The 17,324-nt window shown below is 49.5% G+C and overlaps 1 pseudogene across 1 annotated transcript in view; it reads left to right on the top strand.

Annotated features, from left to right (window-relative positions):
- The window catches only part of LOC147820652 (glutamine--fructose-6-phosphate aminotransferase [isomerizing] 2-like), a 31,420-nt pseudogene extending 14,507 nt beyond the window's left edge, over positions 1–16,913 (top strand). The window contains exons 7-15 of the transcript XR_015448362.1: positions 412–575; positions 2,012–2,148; positions 2,837–2,957; positions 5,063–5,219; positions 5,285–5,399; positions 7,019–7,158; positions 9,319–9,487; positions 12,266–12,427; positions 13,818–16,913. The product of XR_015448362.1 is annotated as a glutamine--fructose-6-phosphate aminotransferase [isomerizing] 2-like (transcript). The remainder of the gene's footprint in view (positions 1–411; positions 576–2,011; positions 2,149–2,836; positions 2,958–5,062; positions 5,220–5,284; positions 5,400–7,018; positions 7,159–9,318; positions 9,488–12,265; positions 12,428–13,817) is intronic.
- The last annotated feature ends 411 nt before the right edge of the window (positions 16,914–17,324 follow it).

Genomic DNA, 17,324 nt, shown 5'->3' with positions numbered 1-17,324 from the left:
AAGAAAAGTTAAGTATAAAAAGACATCCATGAGATTATAGAAGAATTTTGAACTTATTAGATATTTGATGATATCAAGGAATAACTATGAATTTCAGATATGATATGAGTATTCTAGTGGGTTAAAAATATTCCTTGGCTTTTAGAGATATAAGCTAAAATGTTTACAGAAGAAATCATGTAATGTTTCTACGCATCCTTCAATGGGTTAGGGATAGGTTAGGGTTAGGGTGACCCTGACAGCCGAGGGAGAGTGTGGACAGGAGGGGAAGGTTCACCAGAAATTGATCTTTTTAGTGTGCTGTCACTGTCACTCTTAAAATGCCACTGATGCTGACCCCATTCTTGGGAAACAGTAAGTGACTGTGACTGTCCAGAGTGAGGTAATTATGATGCCCTTGTGTCCCTGCAGTGCCATCATAGAACACACCAACAGGGTGATCTTCCTGGAGGATGACGACATCGCCACAGTGGCTGATGGGAAACTCTCCATTCACCGAGTCAAATGCTCGGCTAGTGATGACCCATCTCGAGCCATCCAGACCTTGCAAGTGGAACTGCAGCAAATCATGAAAGGCAGGTGTCCTCTGAGAGTCCATGCAGCAGCCTTGTAAGGGGACACTGTAAGTGTCCCTTGTAAGGGACACTGTCTCCTTCTGCCCATCGTGGCCACCAGGGCAGGACTGCGGGTGGCTTGTGACTTGCCTAACTGAGGAGCTGTGGAGAGCCTGACCTGTACCTCCAAAGAGGAATCTTCTTGGTGTGACCCCTGCATCACGGCTCCCCGGGATGGTCCCACGGCCCAGCTTTATTTCTTCTCTGAGGACAAGGTCTGCAGTGATGGGGGTGAGGACTGTGGACCACATCTCCATGAGCAGAGCCTGTCTCCCTGCACTCACCCTTGCCCCCGACGGTACCTACCGCCACGGGGTAGCTTGAGTAAAGTTGTTTTTTGGTACCAGGGATCGAACTCGGGTCCTTGCCGCCTGCACAGCAGGCGGCGAAACCACTGAGCTAAATCCCCGGCCCACTGAGTAAAGTTTTAAGAACATGAATCAGACCCTGTTGTCATCTTGCTGCTTCCCACTGAACTTAGCACAGAACCCAAACCCCCTGCTACAGCACACAGCCCACCCCGCAGGCCGAAGCCCAGCCCCACCCACTCAGCCCTTTCCCCACTGTGCCGTGCCCTCCTGGCAGGCCTGGCTCTCTCGCCGGCCCACCTGGTGGTTCTTGCAGCTCTTGTTCTAATCATAGAACATTACGACCTCCAGCTCATCCGGAGCTCCCCTGAAACACAACCCTCAGAGCACCCGAGGGTCTGATCCTTCAAACACCAAGGCCCCTCCTGAGCCCTGCTGTCCCGCTTCCTCACAGAATCCCTTCCCTTACTTCACTGTGCTGTGTCCAGCTCTGTCCCAGGCGGCAGACGTGAGAGAAGGTGGCTGCCAGGTCCAGATCACTCATGCTATGCCTCAGATGGGCCTGAACCCCTGCAGCCAAACTGTCTCTGTAATGGCCATCTAGTCCCGTTCAGATCGAGGCCTGGAAATGCGCAGCAGGCTGGATAAAGTGTGTCTCTGTTGTTGAAGCTGGGAGGGTATTTATTATGAGGACATTGCCAGGGTTGGGCCTGTATCTCAACTGTAGAGCACTTACCCAGCATGCCAAAGGCCCTGAGTTCAGCCCTGGGGTTGGGGACTTGCTAAAGGGAGCATGGACCAAGAGGACCAGGCCCACTATTTGTTCCTTCCACGCCTCACGTAAATCCCTGCCTTCCTTTAGCTGCAGGCCCTCAGGTGTACACTGCAGATGGTCCTTATGTCCAACCTGCTTCTGACCTGTCCCAGGGAGCATCAAGCAGAGCATTACCTGGAGATGCCCTTGAAATCTGTGATGGCTTTACAGGTCTCCCTATCACTATAATGATTTTTCTTCCTGGATAAAAGTTAAGCACTTGGAAATGAAACTAAATTAAAACTAACCCACCCCGTTGATGTTTGTTTGACCAGGTAACTTCAGTGCATTTATGCAGAAGGAGATCTTTGAACAGCCAGAATCCGTTTTCAATACCATGAGAGGCCGAGTGAACTTTGAGACCAACACAGGTAATCCCAAAACTCGTCAGGATCCGCCTGTGCTGCACCCTGTGAGTGAGCACCCACAGTGTAGACCCAGCCCTGACACGGCCTGTGTGTCCTGTAGAGCTCCTGGGCGGCTTAAAGGACCACTTGAAGGAGATTCGATGATGCCGAAGGCTCATCGTGATTGGCTGTGGCACCAGCTACCACGCCCGCTGTGGCTGTAAGTGCGCCACACTGGGTCCGGGGCAGTGCTGGGATTAGCATCCTGAGTGCTGTCACACACTGGCCTCTGAATGCCGCACAGTGCTCGCACCCATAGCCGCAAGCCAGCCCAGAAGTGGCGCCAACATTTCCTCTGCAAGCCTCTCCCACTGGGACAGCAAGGCACTGTTGCACCTGGTGGGGGGTGACTGAGGGGCAGGGGCCTGGTCGTGGTAATGACTCTCCGCCTCTCTTTGGGCCCTTGCCCTGGCTCCAGCAAAGCATGCAGAAGAGGGGCTCTCTGTGAGTGACGCTGTCACAGGGAGCGCATCTCTCAGGCATCTGGTAGGGGACCTTTCTCAGCACATGGTATGCAGACAAGCTGTGATGCCTTTACAGTGCCCGCCACCAGGTCCTGCCCTGTGCTCTCTGCCTGTGCCCCTTCCATCTGTCCCTCCGGCACTGTGTTACACGCGATCCCTCGAAGCCCAGCTGCCCTGCGTCTCTGTGGTGCCCAGGATGGACTTCAGCCTCTGTTCCTTTTGTCTTCAGACACGACAAGTGCTGGAGGAACTGACCGAGCTCCCTGTGATGGTTGAACTTGCCAGCGATTTCCTGGACAGGAACACACCTGTCTTCAGGGACGATGTCTGCTTTTTCATCAGCCAGTCCGGTAAGGGAGCCTGCAGGTAGCACGGCCAGACTTGCAGTAGCTCATCCCCAGCTTTTCTCTCCGCACCATACCACATGCTGGTCCTTCCTTCCTTAGGCATTTAACCCTTGCAGGCATCAGCTACTGTCACCATTTTGTGGAGAGGGCTGTGAAAGAGCTGCAGTTGGCCTGAGAATCCAGATCCATTGTTTTTCTGTCTCCTGCCCTACGGCTTCTCCCTGCTCCTGCCATCCTGAGTCTAGTGCTTTAAGGACCATAAACATTTGCTGGGTTTAATTTAGTGGACAAAAAAAAAATCTCATTCAAAATTCTGCTGGATCGAGATTCACATTGAGGACTCAGTGGGTCCTGTGCCCAAGCCATGCAGTCCCCCTGGTGCAGTGCCCACACTGCCCAGCAGGGGGGACGCTGAGTCACTGCTCGGGTTGGGGGCTTCCCCTAGGAGAGGAAGCCCTGCCTGGGTAACACTGCCTACTTAAGGGCCTTTGCCCTCACTTGGTCAAGCCCTGGGTCCAGAGGTGATCCGCAGTCACGTGCTCTGGAGTGCTTTTGAGCTTTAGAAGGATTTTTGAAACACTGTAATTATGAAGAATTCCAAGTTTTTGTAAAAGAGAAATTCACATAATTCATCATCTGGTCCTAGCAATGATCAATTCAGCTAATCTGTCCCAGCCATACCCACATTATCCTCGCCCCTGAAGACACCACGCCCTTTTCTCCACAAACCTCAGAATATGTGAAAAAAGATGCAGATGTAACCACAGGTTATTATCACATCTGAGAATTTGGCGTCATGCTCCAGTGTGTATAGGGGCATTTAATACTGTTTCCATTTTCAATGTTCAATGCCATTTCCATTTCGATGCCAAGCTAAGTAAAACCAGAGCAGACACAGCCACTATGTGGCCGGCCGACCACCTGTTACCTAAGGACTGCCATGCTCACCTCTGGGTGGACCATCCCACCAGAGCCAAACGATACTTCGTGGGTTGGCAGGAGCCGTTAGAAAAAGAACGGCGATGGAGTGCAGCGTGGCGACTGAAGCCTGTCACCCTAACTCTGTGGGGGCGGGGGTGGGAAATAGGGTCCATCTCCAGTATGGGAAAAAAGGAGATGGATTTTATATAAATATAATAGTGTCAGCCCTTGAGGCTCTACATACAGGGAAAAAACTTAACAAGTAACTTCAAGGCCAGCCTGAGCTACATAGCTACACCCTGTCTCAAAACACAAAAATAAAACCGGGGGGGCCGGGCATTTAGCTCAGTGGTTCCGGCGCCTGCCTTGCAAGCGCAGGACCCGAGTTTGATCCCTGGTACCAAAAAAATACATAAATAAAACAAGGGGTGGGTCTGACGAAGGTGCTGCCCTGCCCTCCTGGTTTCCCTGCCATCCACCTCTGGTGCTGGGCAAGGCCGGATGCGCTGCAGCGTGCTGAGGAGTGGAGAGAGCTGACCGGGCAGCCCTCGAGCACCGACCCGACCCGCACTGCGGAGCGCTTGGCTGAGCACAGCCCCCAGCAGCGGCCTGCGAGGCGCCTGTGAGGAGCAGCCTCAGAGACCCCATGTGGATTCCAGTGGTTTTGACCCTGTGGTCTGGCTCCTGTTTATCTGGGTTGAATTTTTAAGACTTAGCAGTGCAGAGTTTGCCCGGGTTTCTGCATGAACCTGTTTAAGTAGCTTTATTGGAAAGGCCACTTGAGTCCACACTGAGGCCTCAGGAACTGTTTCCTTTCAAACACGATCTGTTTGAGGAACACCGCGTCGGGATGTTCTGGGTGTTCACTGCTGAGTCTGTGGAGCCTCGAGTCCCGACCACGCAGCTTAGGGGTCTGGCAGGGCGCGGCCAGACCTGCAGTCAGCTGCCGCTCGGGGCTGGAGGGAGCTTCCCCTCGCCTTGTCCCAGGGGCGGGACAGGGTCAGCGGTCAGCGATGTCCTGAGAGCTCAGGACGCGCTGGGGCGCAAACTGCAAGGAAGCCTCAGTCTGGAGCGGGCTGGGCGCCGGCTGGGTGCGGGCAGGTAGGGCGGGGCGGGGCGGTGGGGCCCGAGGCCCTGAGGCCCGAGGCCGTCTCTCCGTCCCTCCGTCCCTCCCTCCCTCCGTGCAGGCGAGACCGCGGACACGATCCCGGCGTTGCGCTACCGCAGGGACCGCCGCGCGCTCACCGTGGGCGTCACCAACACCGTGGGCGGCTCCATCTCGCGCGAGACCGACTGCGGCGTCCACATCAACGCGGCCCGGAGATCGGCGTGGCCAGCACCAAGGTAGGGGCCTCCCCGGGAGCCTCCTGTCCCCGCAGCGCTGGTCCGTGCCGTCCCTCCGCCCACAGGCCTACACCAGCCCGTTCATCTCCCTGGTGATGTTTGGCTTGATGATGTCTGAAGACCGGATTTCGCTACAAAACAGGAGGCAAGAGATCACCCGGGGCCTGCGGTCCTTCCCCGGTATGTTCCCCAACTCCCTCTGCGCCTCTGCAGCTGCAGTCGCAGGCCTCGGCCCTTTAGACGACCGACCGCCCGGCAGCCACCCTCCTCCGCCCGCCCGCCCAGTGCTGAGCCCTCCCCTCCCAGCCCCCACGGACCAGGGCCGCTAGCCCCGCACTGCAGGGGAACAAACAACAGAATTTGTTGCCAATAATAAACTTCAGGCTTTGGATCAAAACTTAGAATTTTGGAAAATTGTATCTACCACCACGAGCTTCACCACTTCCTGACTTTTCTGATGAGATCATGGTGGCATGGTTTTTGGTTTTGGTTTTTGTGGGGTTTTTTGGTACCCGGAATGAAACTCGAGACCTTGCACTTTCAAGGCAGGCGCGGGAACCAGCGAGCTAAATCCCCAGCCCAGATCATGGTGGTTTTTACAAATGTGATTTCTAAAATGTATTTTATAATGAAATGTGTCCATTTTTAGAAGATTTACATTGTTTTGTGGCCAGTGCATGATGTAACAAAATTCTGCATGTGTAAAGAGCCATTTAAAATATAAGATAGGGCCGGGGATTTAGCTCAGTGGTTTCACCGCCTGCTGCACAAGTGCGAGGTCCTGAGTTCGATCCCTGGTACCAGAAAATAAAAAAAAAAAAGTATAAGATAAATATCAATGTAACAAATCAGAACACTTCATTGATATGATTTCAAATTCTATATTTGTAACAACCATTGTAAGAATTATCCCTTCTCAAGTATGATGTAGCAAAGAATATTTGAATTATTTGAAAAAATTATGTGCTCTGTCTCTGGAAGCTCAGCTTATACTTCAACCAAAAGAAAAAAAAAAATCACAACAAATTGAATGTGGAAACATAAAACAGTCAGGTGCTTTTTATTAAACATTAGAAAGATATGCAGGGCCGGGGATTTAGCTCAGTGGTTCCACTGCCTGCCTTGCAAGCACAAGGGCCTGAGTTTGATCCCTGGTACCAAAAAAAAAAGAAAAAAAAAAGATATGCAAAATGTTAAGCAGTGTCATTATTCTCTCCCATCTTTTCCCAGAAAAATAAAGTAATGTAATAGGTTTATTGCTATTTTAAATACACGAATGCTTTTTAATTTCTCGGTGTTATTTTCTAAGGTGGTAAACAGTGAGAGCTAACTCATGAAAAGAGGCTCCTAAGGGATTTGGTCTTTAAGACTGTGAAGGAGTCCTGGGGTGGGGAAGTCTGAGCACCTGGCCCAGGGCACAGCTTTGCCTTGAGACCCAGCTTGGGCGGCATTCATTCTAGGCGCTCCACTCTCACCAGCTGGTGGTTTCATCTCTTAGAGCCTCAGCTGCCTTCCTGTAAAATGCAGCTAGAAATAATAGTTCCCTGCCTACTACAAGTGCTTTTCAAAGTCACACAAATACGAATTGCTGTGTGAACAAGTTATAGCCAGTAACCCAAGTTATTTCCCATAATGTAAGTTTGAAGTCCTTGTAAACTAATGCAAGGAAGCAAAGTATACCAAGTGATTGAGCACCAGAACCTTGTGTGTACCCTACAGCTTTCTTCATAAGGTTGTTTTGAAGTTAGAATTGAAGTTAGAATGGCTAACTTTCTCCCTCTGCTGTGTGCGTGTCTCAGAGCTGATCAGGGAGGTGCTGTCCCTGGAAGAGAAGATCCATGACCTGGCCTTGGAGCTCTACACACAGAGGTCCCTTCTGGTGATGGGCAGGGGCTACAACTATGCCATGTGCCTGGAAGGAGCCTTGATGAGCACCCCTGCCCACCCACCCAGCATCCCACCGTGCCGTGGGGAGATATAGGAGACCTGCCGAGAAACCTGTGGGGCAAGGGAGGGCACAGCACTGTGTGGGGAGGGAAGGGCTGGCCATCCCGTGGGCCTGCATGAGCCCCAGCTCTCAACCAGGCTGGTATGGCCCGGGACACAGCTGGGTGTCTGTCCCCAGGGAGCTCCTGGTCTCCCAGGAGAAAAGGTGAGCCCCAGGAGCCGGCTGGTGCAGCCAGGCCCCATCTGGAGAAGCTCAGTCACATGTCACTGGCAGCTTCTGAGAGAGTGCTAGAAACTGCCCACACCGTATTCAGGAAGAAACTTAAGCCTCCAGCAAGTGAAGTGTCCTGCTCAAGATTATGTAAAGGACCTGTGTTTTCCCACTGCCACAAGCTGCCTGTGCAGGAGGATTCCACACACCAGAATTATGAGAAGGAGCCTCTGCAGAACTTCCTTGTTACCTTTTAAACCCAAAGGGAGCTTGATATCCTGCAAGAGTGAGCCTACATTTTAAAATCAGTGACTGACTTTCCTCCTGTGTGGACCACAGGGCTGCGGAGAGAGCGGCAGATAGCTTCCAGTGCCCCGATTCCGCTGCTTACCCCAGTAAGGCTCTCAGGAAGCACTGAGAGGCATTAGCAGGCCTTGAAAGTCCAAGCCTGACCTCAGTGCACTCCGACCTCCACCGCCTGCATCCCACGCAGAGCCTTCTTTGCTTAGGGTCACTGGTTCGCAGAGTAGAGTATTTCGGAGGACAGCAGTGAATCCCCAGTGAAGAGGTAGGTGCACGGGCCAAGGTATGGGCAGAGGGACGTGGGCTTCCATGCTCATCTGGACAGATCACCCTCCAGGACCCTCTGGGCGTCTTCAGTGTTGTTGCGGACGCTGATGATACAGGCAGGATCGATTCACATCTCCAGTGATGATCCCTTTAACCTTAACCCTCACCTAGGGTTGGGGCACAGAGCTGAAAGTTCCAGCCTGCTGATTCTGCCTCCATCTTTCTGGTGACGCGGCCCCATCTTGAAGCTACCGAGGAGCTGTCAGCCAGCAGTTGATCGTTAGCACCTGTCACTCTAAGAGTCCAAGGATTTTAGGATTATATGCCGGGAAAGAGAGATGAAGACAACGTACATATTTCACAATCCCTGGCCTTTGAACTCAGGGTGGTAGGAGATTCTGACTGCTGTCAGAAAAAGTGAGGAGCTGCCACACACAGCTTCTCAAAGGGCACAGTGGAGACGGGGCCTGGGTGGGTGCACTTTTAGCCCCCGGTAGTTCTGCCGCCAGGCTGGGATGCTCAGCTGCAGTGGCTAAGTGCACTGGTGAACGATGCATATTCAACATCGTCTCCACACTAGTCACTGGCAAAGAAAGAAGCCTTTAGGCTATTGCTGGCACAAGTGAATGGCCCCTCTGTGGCCACGTGGAGGTCAGGACTCCAGCTGTCTGCAGCCGCCAGGGAGGAGCCTCAGTCCCTACAATGTTTCCCTGACCCAGAGGAATGGCTCTGGGGAAGGAGAGATGTTTCCTTCGATGGTCTCATCGGGACAATGACGTGGGTTTAATGGTAACAGTAGACACGGGTCTGCCTCGTGTAGTGCAAACATATATTAAGGAAAAAAGAAATGGATCTTACCTGAACATAAGAAAAAATTGAAATAGCCCAGAGGATGTGATTTCGTTCGATAGGTCAGCTGGAGCGACCCTCTGGAAGGTATGAAGGCTCTAAAGTTGAAGGAATGACGAACCGACTAGCAGAATAAGGGTCAGTCTGTGCTGGCACAATGGTGTTGTCCATGGTGACGGGAAACCATGAGTCTGGCTCACCAGGAGGAAGGAGGGAGACCAGTGCCGACTTTGTGTCCAAAGTGGGTGGCTGTGTGTGCGACTGAACAGATGGAGCTGTAGCGCCCGGGGCTGGCCTGAGGACCCTGAGCCAGCGAGCCAGCGGTGGTGTGTGCCCTGGACAGGAAGCCCTGGCCCTGCCTCACCATTGCTGCCGTGACTGGTCCATACACCCATTGGCCTTTCAGCCCCAAGCTCCTGCCTTCCCGAGTTATCCCTCTCCCCGCTTCCCTTCCTCCTTTCTGGCTGATCTGCTCCAGCCCCTGTCTGCCCAGGGTGACACTGAGCTGTTGTGTTTTCCCAGAAAATTAAAGAGATAACCCACATGCATTCAGAAGGCAATCCTGGCCGGGGAGCTGAAGCATGGGCCTCTGGCACTGATTGACAAGCAGATGCCAGTCATCATGGTGATCATGAAGGATCCTTGTTTTGCCAAATGCCAGAATGCTTTGCAGCAAGTCACAGCCCACCAGGTGAGGCCTCTGCTGGTCCGGGGACACCTCTGCCCTGCTGTCTTCTGCACACGCCCACCTCACCCACTTCCTGCCACACCGGCTATGGGTTGTGCTGCCACTGAGCAGCCATGATGACACACTCCTGTGCCCCTTGTGAGACACACACACACTGGGAAGGAAATACCAGGCTTGCAGCCATACCCTGCAGCAGCTCCTCAGTGAGCCCCAGTGCCCAGACTGTCCCCAGCCGCCTGGGACTCCAGGTTTGTGGACCAGAGGAGGGTGGGGTACTCCTAGCAGAGCACCTGGGGATGGCCTCTCCCAAGATGACCAGTGCCGTTCTGATGCTGACCAGGCGGGCTGAAGTCAGGTTTCCCCGGTGTAGGGCAGCCTCACATCAGACACAAGTCAGGTGCTTACAGGGCTGCTGGGCCACTCACAGTTTTGACCAGTCAAGGTCCGGCCTTGCCCTCTGAGGACGGCTGATATTCTGAAGACAGAAGTTAGTAAGAAGGACATTAGTTCTTATTAAAATAAACAACTGATAGGGAAAATGGCCAGACTTCTGTCCTCATGGCCATTTCAGAAACTTCAGGATCAAGAAAGGGTGTTTGTTTTTTGTTTGTTTGCAGTGTTAGGGATTGAACTTGGGGCCTTTGGACTGAGCTATGTCCCCAGCCCTTTTAAAATTTTTCATTTTGAGACAGGGTCTCATTAAGTTTCCCAGACTGGACTCAAACCTGTGACCTTCCTGCCTTTCAGAGCACAGAGATTCCAGGCAGGGACCACCACACCCTCTTCAAAAGGGAGGGAGGGGGCCAGGGATTTAGTTCAGTGGTGCTGCCCCCTGCCTCGCAAGCACAGGATCCTGAGTTCAATCCCAGGTACCAAAAAAGCAAAAGGGCGGGAGAGACAGGAAGGTTGTGCACTGGGGATGCTTTTCTTTCTCTTACTTGGGCATCCCTGTGATTACAAAGGACCTTCAGCTCCTGAGCTGTCCTTTAATGCTTTAGATAAAGACATAATTTTCATAAGAGCTCTTATTTTAGAAAACAGGATTAATAGATCAATTTGAAGACCACCAGGTGTCCCTGTTTTAAAGACCTGAAGAAAAATCACTGATTAGGAGTCTGAGGACCATTGCTTTCCTCTTTGTCCTCCTTTCTGGAATAGTTCACTCTATTGTGAACTATAGTGCATACCTCAGCCATTTAAAGGGGGACTTTCTTTTAGAAGCAAGAATGTTGGGGAAAGGGAAACAACAAAAAAAATGGCTTTACAAAGGGCAATTTTTCAAAGTAAACTAATCTCCACCCAGGTGGCCTAAGACAAAATGATGTGGGCATTGCCACTGTTACCTGGCTGCAAACTGGGGCGTTCCCATGATCCCCTCAGGCTTGATGATTCTCTAGAGCAACTCAGAGAATGCAGGAAAGTGCTCTGCCTCCTATTACAGTTTGATTATAAGGATACCAGTCAGGCACCAAACTTGAAGCTTCTGTGTCCTCAGGATGAGTCATCCTCCTGGTGTAGCACCTGAGAGCTCACCTGAGCTTCTGGCTTCAGTGCCCATGCTTTATTGGGGTTTCATTAAGTAAGCATGACTGATTAAATCATTGGCTTTTGTTTGAACTTGATCTCCAGTTCTCCCTCCAGTTCTCCCTCTGTCTTTAGGGCCCAAGGTCCCAATCCTGTAATCATATGGTGATCTTTCTGACACGCTCATCCCCCACACTGAAACTGTCCTTGGACTCATCGTGAATCTTCTCACCAGCATAGACTCAGGTGTCGGCTGAGCGGCCCACCAGGAGACAAAGATGCTTCTATCTTTCAGGAAAGTCCAGAAGATTACAGTCTCTCTCCCAGGCAGCAGGGACAAAGACTAGCCAGATTCTTTTTTTTTTTTTTTTTTGGTACCAGGGATTGAACTCGGGACCTTGCACTTGCAAGGCAGGTGCCAGAACCACTGAGCTAAATCCCCGGCCCTAGCCAGATTCTTTATTGTACAGTTGCTCCCTGACACAGAAGGCCAGAGCCCTCCAGCTCCATCTTGGGCTGGCTCATGAAGTTACAGGTAGGTGAAACACAGTAAACTGTTCAAGCCAGGGGCCGCCACACCTGACTCAGCGTGGTGGTCAGACCACACCATTCCCCTGCCAAAAACCCTCCTGCAGCACCGCCCCCCCCCATCCAATTGCAGCGCCCTACAAGCCTGTATCACCTGTCCCTCTCCTCCTGCCATGCCGAGTTCCACCACCCCACTCTCCCCCTGTGTCCTACTCATGCCGAGCTCATTCCGGTTTGGAGCCTTTGTGTGCTGGGTGTTTCTCTGCCCAGAATGCTCTTGCACAGTCAAGAGAGTCAGCTTCTCATCACTGAGGTCTCAAGCCAGACATCTCCTTTCTGAGCAGCCTTCCTCAGTCACACTGCCTCTTTTATTGCCCCGTGGCATTTATCTAAAATTCATCTTCGTGTCCTGGTCTGCTTATGGGTCTGTTTCCCATCACTAGATGGTGATCCCATTGGGGTTAGGAGGGCTGCCTGGCCCTTTACAAGGCAGCCTGAGACCACTCAACAAATGGGTGCAGAACGGTGTGGGTAGGTTCCAGTCATCTTACCAGGAAGGACAGGAATGTGCCACGAAGCATCACATGCTTTGTCCCTTACATGAATCATGAATTGCACCTTCACCCATAATTCCAACAATTGCACTAATGCTGGTTCCAAAAACTGCAATGTGGAAACAGCTGCTTCTCTCAGAACTTACCTATTTGCAAACGTATTTCTCTACCCTAGGGTCGCCTGATTATGCTGTGCTGCAAGGTTGACACCGAGAGTTCTAAGTTTGCATACAAAACCATCGAGCTGCCCCACACCGTGGACTGCCTGCAGGGCATCCTGAGCGTGATCCCGCTGCAGCTTCTATCTTTCCACCTGGCTGTGCTCCGAGGATAAGATGTAAGTCTGAGCACTGCGCCCGCATGCCGAAGAGGAGAATACAGCCCTGAGCTCCTTCTAAAATACACTTCTCACTTTAACTGACACATGCATGTATGTACCTATGGGGTAGAGTGATGTTTCAGCGCACATACGTGGCATGCAATGCCAGTTCCCTTTTCTTTATGTATCTATTTAGAGCAGCATTTGGAGGAATAATCTCATTATAAGTAACTTTCTTTAAAGTAGCTTATATCCCAACAACAGCTGAGAACTGCAAAAAGGTGGAGGAGACCATATCATTAAATTATAACCTCATCACCCAGAGGCAATGTTAGTTAACAAATTGAATATTTTATTCATCTTTTCCTGTTCATGCGAGATTTTAAAAAACATTTTTCAATATTATATCAAGTATAAAATTTTCTCCTTTTTTTCACATTTATGAACTTGCTATGTGCAACATTTAATCATTGCATATTTCATTTATAATCTCATAACGTGATTTTCCTACCAGTTATTCTGCTAGTCTGTTACTATTTAATTTTTTCCAATTTTTCATCTTCATAAATAACACTGCAGTGGACATCTTTGTTCGTACACCTTGGTCCCATGATTAAGCTTTGTCCTTCGTCTAGCTAATCAGACAACATTTTGAGATTTTTCATATATATTGCCAAATTATGTTCCAGAAAAGAACTACTTAGGATCTTATGTAAGAACACATACTTCACTGTGCAAAGAAGTAAACATTTAATTACAATTCTATTTGAGATGCTTTCTAAATCATGTAACGAAGCCCACAGTAGAACAAATACCTGAATGTGTACGTAGCATCCAGAACTGACATTTGCTACCACTTTGTCATATTTCTTTCATCTCCTCTTAAAATATAAAGAAAGTAATTCATTGCAGGTAAAGTTCAATCCCAGTTTATCACCCATTCCCAATCATATTTCCTTCCCAATTTCCACCCTAAAAACAAAAAGTTTTGTGAAATTTGTGTGTATTCTTCAAAAAGGTGTATTTATTTATTTATTTGGCAGTGCCTGGGGCCAGACCCAGGGGCTCATGCCTGCTAGGCAAGTGTTTTACCACTGAGCTACACACCCACCCCTGAAAAGAGTTCTAACAGCACACTCCAAGTTGGCTGTTTTTAAACGCATGGGTCATAGTCTTTTAGTTGTTAGTTATACAGCATGACACACTAGGTGCACACTAAATGTTTATTCAGTGAACTAAGGATTATAGAATGCAATGAAGCTTCTAGGAGGAATTCACTTCCAAGACGTGAGTGTCAAGGCAACTCGAGGTTGGAGGGGACCGGGAACACCTGTTTTCTTGGTAAGAGCCATTGCGGTGTAGCACGGAATGACCATTGGTGGGGTCCTCAGCAGCTCCTTTCTTTCAGGTTGACTTCCCCAGAAATTGGGCCAAGTCTGTCACTGTGGAATGAGGGGAATCGTGACCATTAGTCTGTTCGAGACCTGTCACGCAGTGGATGCCACAAGGAAAAGTGAGCACTCCTGGTGCCACATGTTCCCAGTAGAATCTGACAGCTTCAATGTGCCTTGTACCCAAGTGCTTTTGCTTAGAGCAAATACTTTCTCTGTGTCCTGAAGTTGCCTGAGGAGAAGAGGATTATTGTTTACACATGGGGGTCAGAGCAGATTTTCCCACTGCTGTGCAATAGACATATGGCTCTCTCAGAGTAACTGTGAACCTTTTAAACCAACACTAGTTAGTTTTAAAAAATGAAGTGTTTATAATGACGACTGTATAGCTTAAGTTATTTTTCTATATGTGGCTTCCTGTAGCCATGGTAATACCCAGACTCTTCACCTCAGCTACCCACTGCACTGGCTCCGGGTTCGCTCCTGGTGAGTAGCCTTCATCTCAGTTTGAGCACAAGGGATTGACCATCTGGACTTCTTCGCCCTTCCCTCCTCCCTGGGCTGCTCCTGGCTCTGTCCTCTGATGTCACTGAAGCCCTCCAGCCATCTTCCTCTGCCCTCCCTAAGTCTAGTTGACATTTCAGCTTCCTCCAATACTTTTTTCTGTTTTAGGGCCCAAATCCGGCCAACTGTCTGACTTAGGTTGAATCAGACAATGGTTCTTTTTAAGCCCAAGCAGCATTTTGGTCCCTGCTCCCCTACCCATATTAGATATTAGAACAGCTTGAAAAGTCCCATGCAGGAGGGCAGTTTCAAGTGGGCTACCCCGGTCTCTATTCAAAAGCGCGCACAATCAAAGTACTGTGCAATTTTAAGACAATCAAGACAGTACATTTGCATGTGTGTTTATATTCTGGATTTGGTTAACCACATTCTTTTTGTACACTTTAGATATTGAGGACTTCCAAGGAACTTGGCAGGGTATGGTGGGAAAAGCTGTGTTTGTGAGTGCCACAATTGGATGTGGTTTGATGTGTCTCACAGGGATTCATGTGTTGAAAACTGGTATGGAAGGAAATTCGAGGCCCCGAGTATCAGTTTGACTTAGGACGTTTTACTTTACAGTATAGCCAAAGTACTTTACATCCAGTAGAAATCATATACATATGATCAGTATGATATTCAATAAATTACATAAGATATTCAACATTTTATTATAAAACACCTTTGTGATAGATGATTTTGTCCAGTTGTAGGCAAATGTCGTGTTACAAGCATGCTCTAGGTAGACTGGCTGTTTGATAGGTTAGGTATATTAAATGTATTTTCAACTTACGGTGCTTTCAACCTGTGGTACATTTACCCAGTCCCAGTCCCACTGTAAACTGAGGAACACCTGCACTCATTTCTGTTCTAGAAGAGGCAGACAGAGATGTAGGTCCGGCAGATAGGGGCCCCTCGCACAGCCCCTGAGTGCTCCCCAAAATCCCGCCTCGGGCCCCAGGTGATGCTGGCCATGAACAGGGGTTCCCTGCCCTTCCACCCAAATGCCATCTATAGTGTTTTGGCAGGAACCCAGGAACTGTGCTGGCTTTCCTAGACCTCCATCTTGTAGTCCTCAGCAACTAACAAGGCAACAGCTAGACCACCTCTATCTTCCTGATCAAACCACGGTCAATATAGCTCCTAAGGTTAGGAAACTGTTTACAAGCTAGCCATGTTTATCTGGTCAAGACCTAGAAAAACTATCTGATCCTCACAGCCAAGAAACACTGGTGATCTTGAGCTTTGTGCTAATCATTCCCCTCACTTTTCTTTGTAGGTTTACCTGTGTGTCTATCCTCAATAATATTTACTTGGCCCTCGTGGGTTCTGCATCCACATCCGTGGAGTCAACCAACCACAGGTCAAAAATATTTGAAAAAAATCCCAGAAAAAAACCCAAAACTTGAAGCTATTGTACAAGTAGTGCACTGAATCCACGTGAATGAAGTGATATGTAGGCACTGTACTAGGTATAATAAGTCATCTAGACATGATTTAAGGTAGGAGTATGTTGCTAGTTTATGTGCAAATGCTATGTTGTTTCTACATAAGGGGCTTCACCAGCCACTGATTTTGGTATCCACGGGGGTGCCTGGATCCAATCCTCTGGATACCAAGGCAGGACTGTATTGCCTAGTTGTGAAAATGGAGGGCCAGCACACACTGTCCCTGCTGGAGGAGGTGAGGGGCAGGGTCTCCAGGGCGCCATCTGACTCCCACTTCTCTGGGTGCAGACAAGGCCCTTTCTAGGGAAGTCGTGGACAAGGCCACCAGAGGGTCCTGGAGACATGGGGCTCAGCATAGCTGGACACCTGGCAGGCCTGAGGTTGGAGCAGGGACTGGGCCGCAACAGAAATACGGCCAGGGAGAGGCTGCTCTGTGCCCTCTGCTTCTGAGCATGCCGTGGCCCATCTCCCACTTGGGGAAAAGCTGAGAACTGTCCAGTGGTATGTGTGTCCTCAGCACAGCTGGACGGAGGGGCTCCTGAGCACACACATGAGCGGGCAGTGCTGAGAACCTCATCCCCGCTCTCCGGGACACTCGCTTGGTGTCAGTGATGACAGTCTACTTCTTGGGTCACACTGCTGCAGAATGGCTCAGCTGCCCTCCATCTGGAGCAGAGCTGTTATCCAGATGGCCTTCATCATCCTCCCAGGGACTCCATCTCATCTCATACACTGAAGTCCTGTCTCCTATCTGGGTCCCCTTTTCTTGTTTTGATGGGGCTTACCCTTCTGAGGAAAGGTGCTTGACAGGTGCTGTGGTCTGAATGTCCTGACCAACACTCATGTTGAAATTTACTTCTCATTGTCAGGTATTAGAAGGGTAGACACTCAATCCAACTGTAGTATTTAGAGGTTCAAGGAAATGCTCTGAAATTAAATAGTGTTGACTATTGCAGAACTTCGTGAATATATTGAAAGCACTGAATTGTATACTTCAAAGGGGTAAAATTATAGAATATGAATAATATCATTATAAAGTTATTGTATAGCAGGCATCATAGAGGTATGGTAGTCACAAGAACTAATATAATCACATGCCAGACAGGGAAGAACCATTCTAGGTTAAACTGAAAATTTCATCAAATTTTTTCTTGTAGGAAATTTGCTGATTCTTGGTACTGGATTGAAAATAGGATTTGATCCAGGTAATGGACCCTGCTGAGGCAAAAGTAAATTTAAAAATGATTTAGCAGCTTCATAATCTGGAGTGACAAACTGGAAGCTGAAGCTCATAGGTGGCTTTTCCCCATGGGACATCTGAGTTCTGGGGCTGAACAAAAGTTGCATAGCTAAGTTGAAAGTTCTTTAAAAGCACACTGGAATCTCCTACGGTCAGTCTCATAGAACTTAGGAAATACAGATCTACCAAGAGAAGGGGTCTAACTCAAACATACAGTAGTCTATTCCTCAGCACATAAGACAAGTTTGGGTAATACATGAGGAAGAAGGTTAAAGAGCTGAGCTAAATCCTCT

Source organism: Heterocephalus glaber, unplaced genomic scaffold (assembly GCF_053883595.1).
Source record: "Heterocephalus glaber isolate CG9 unplaced genomic scaffold, H.glaber_assembly_v1.0 deba00001824, whole genome shotgun sequence".
Taxonomy (NCBI): domain Eukaryota; kingdom Metazoa; phylum Chordata; class Mammalia; order Rodentia; family Bathyergidae; genus Heterocephalus; species Heterocephalus glaber.
This window is presented reverse-complemented; position numbering and strand designations above follow the sequence as displayed.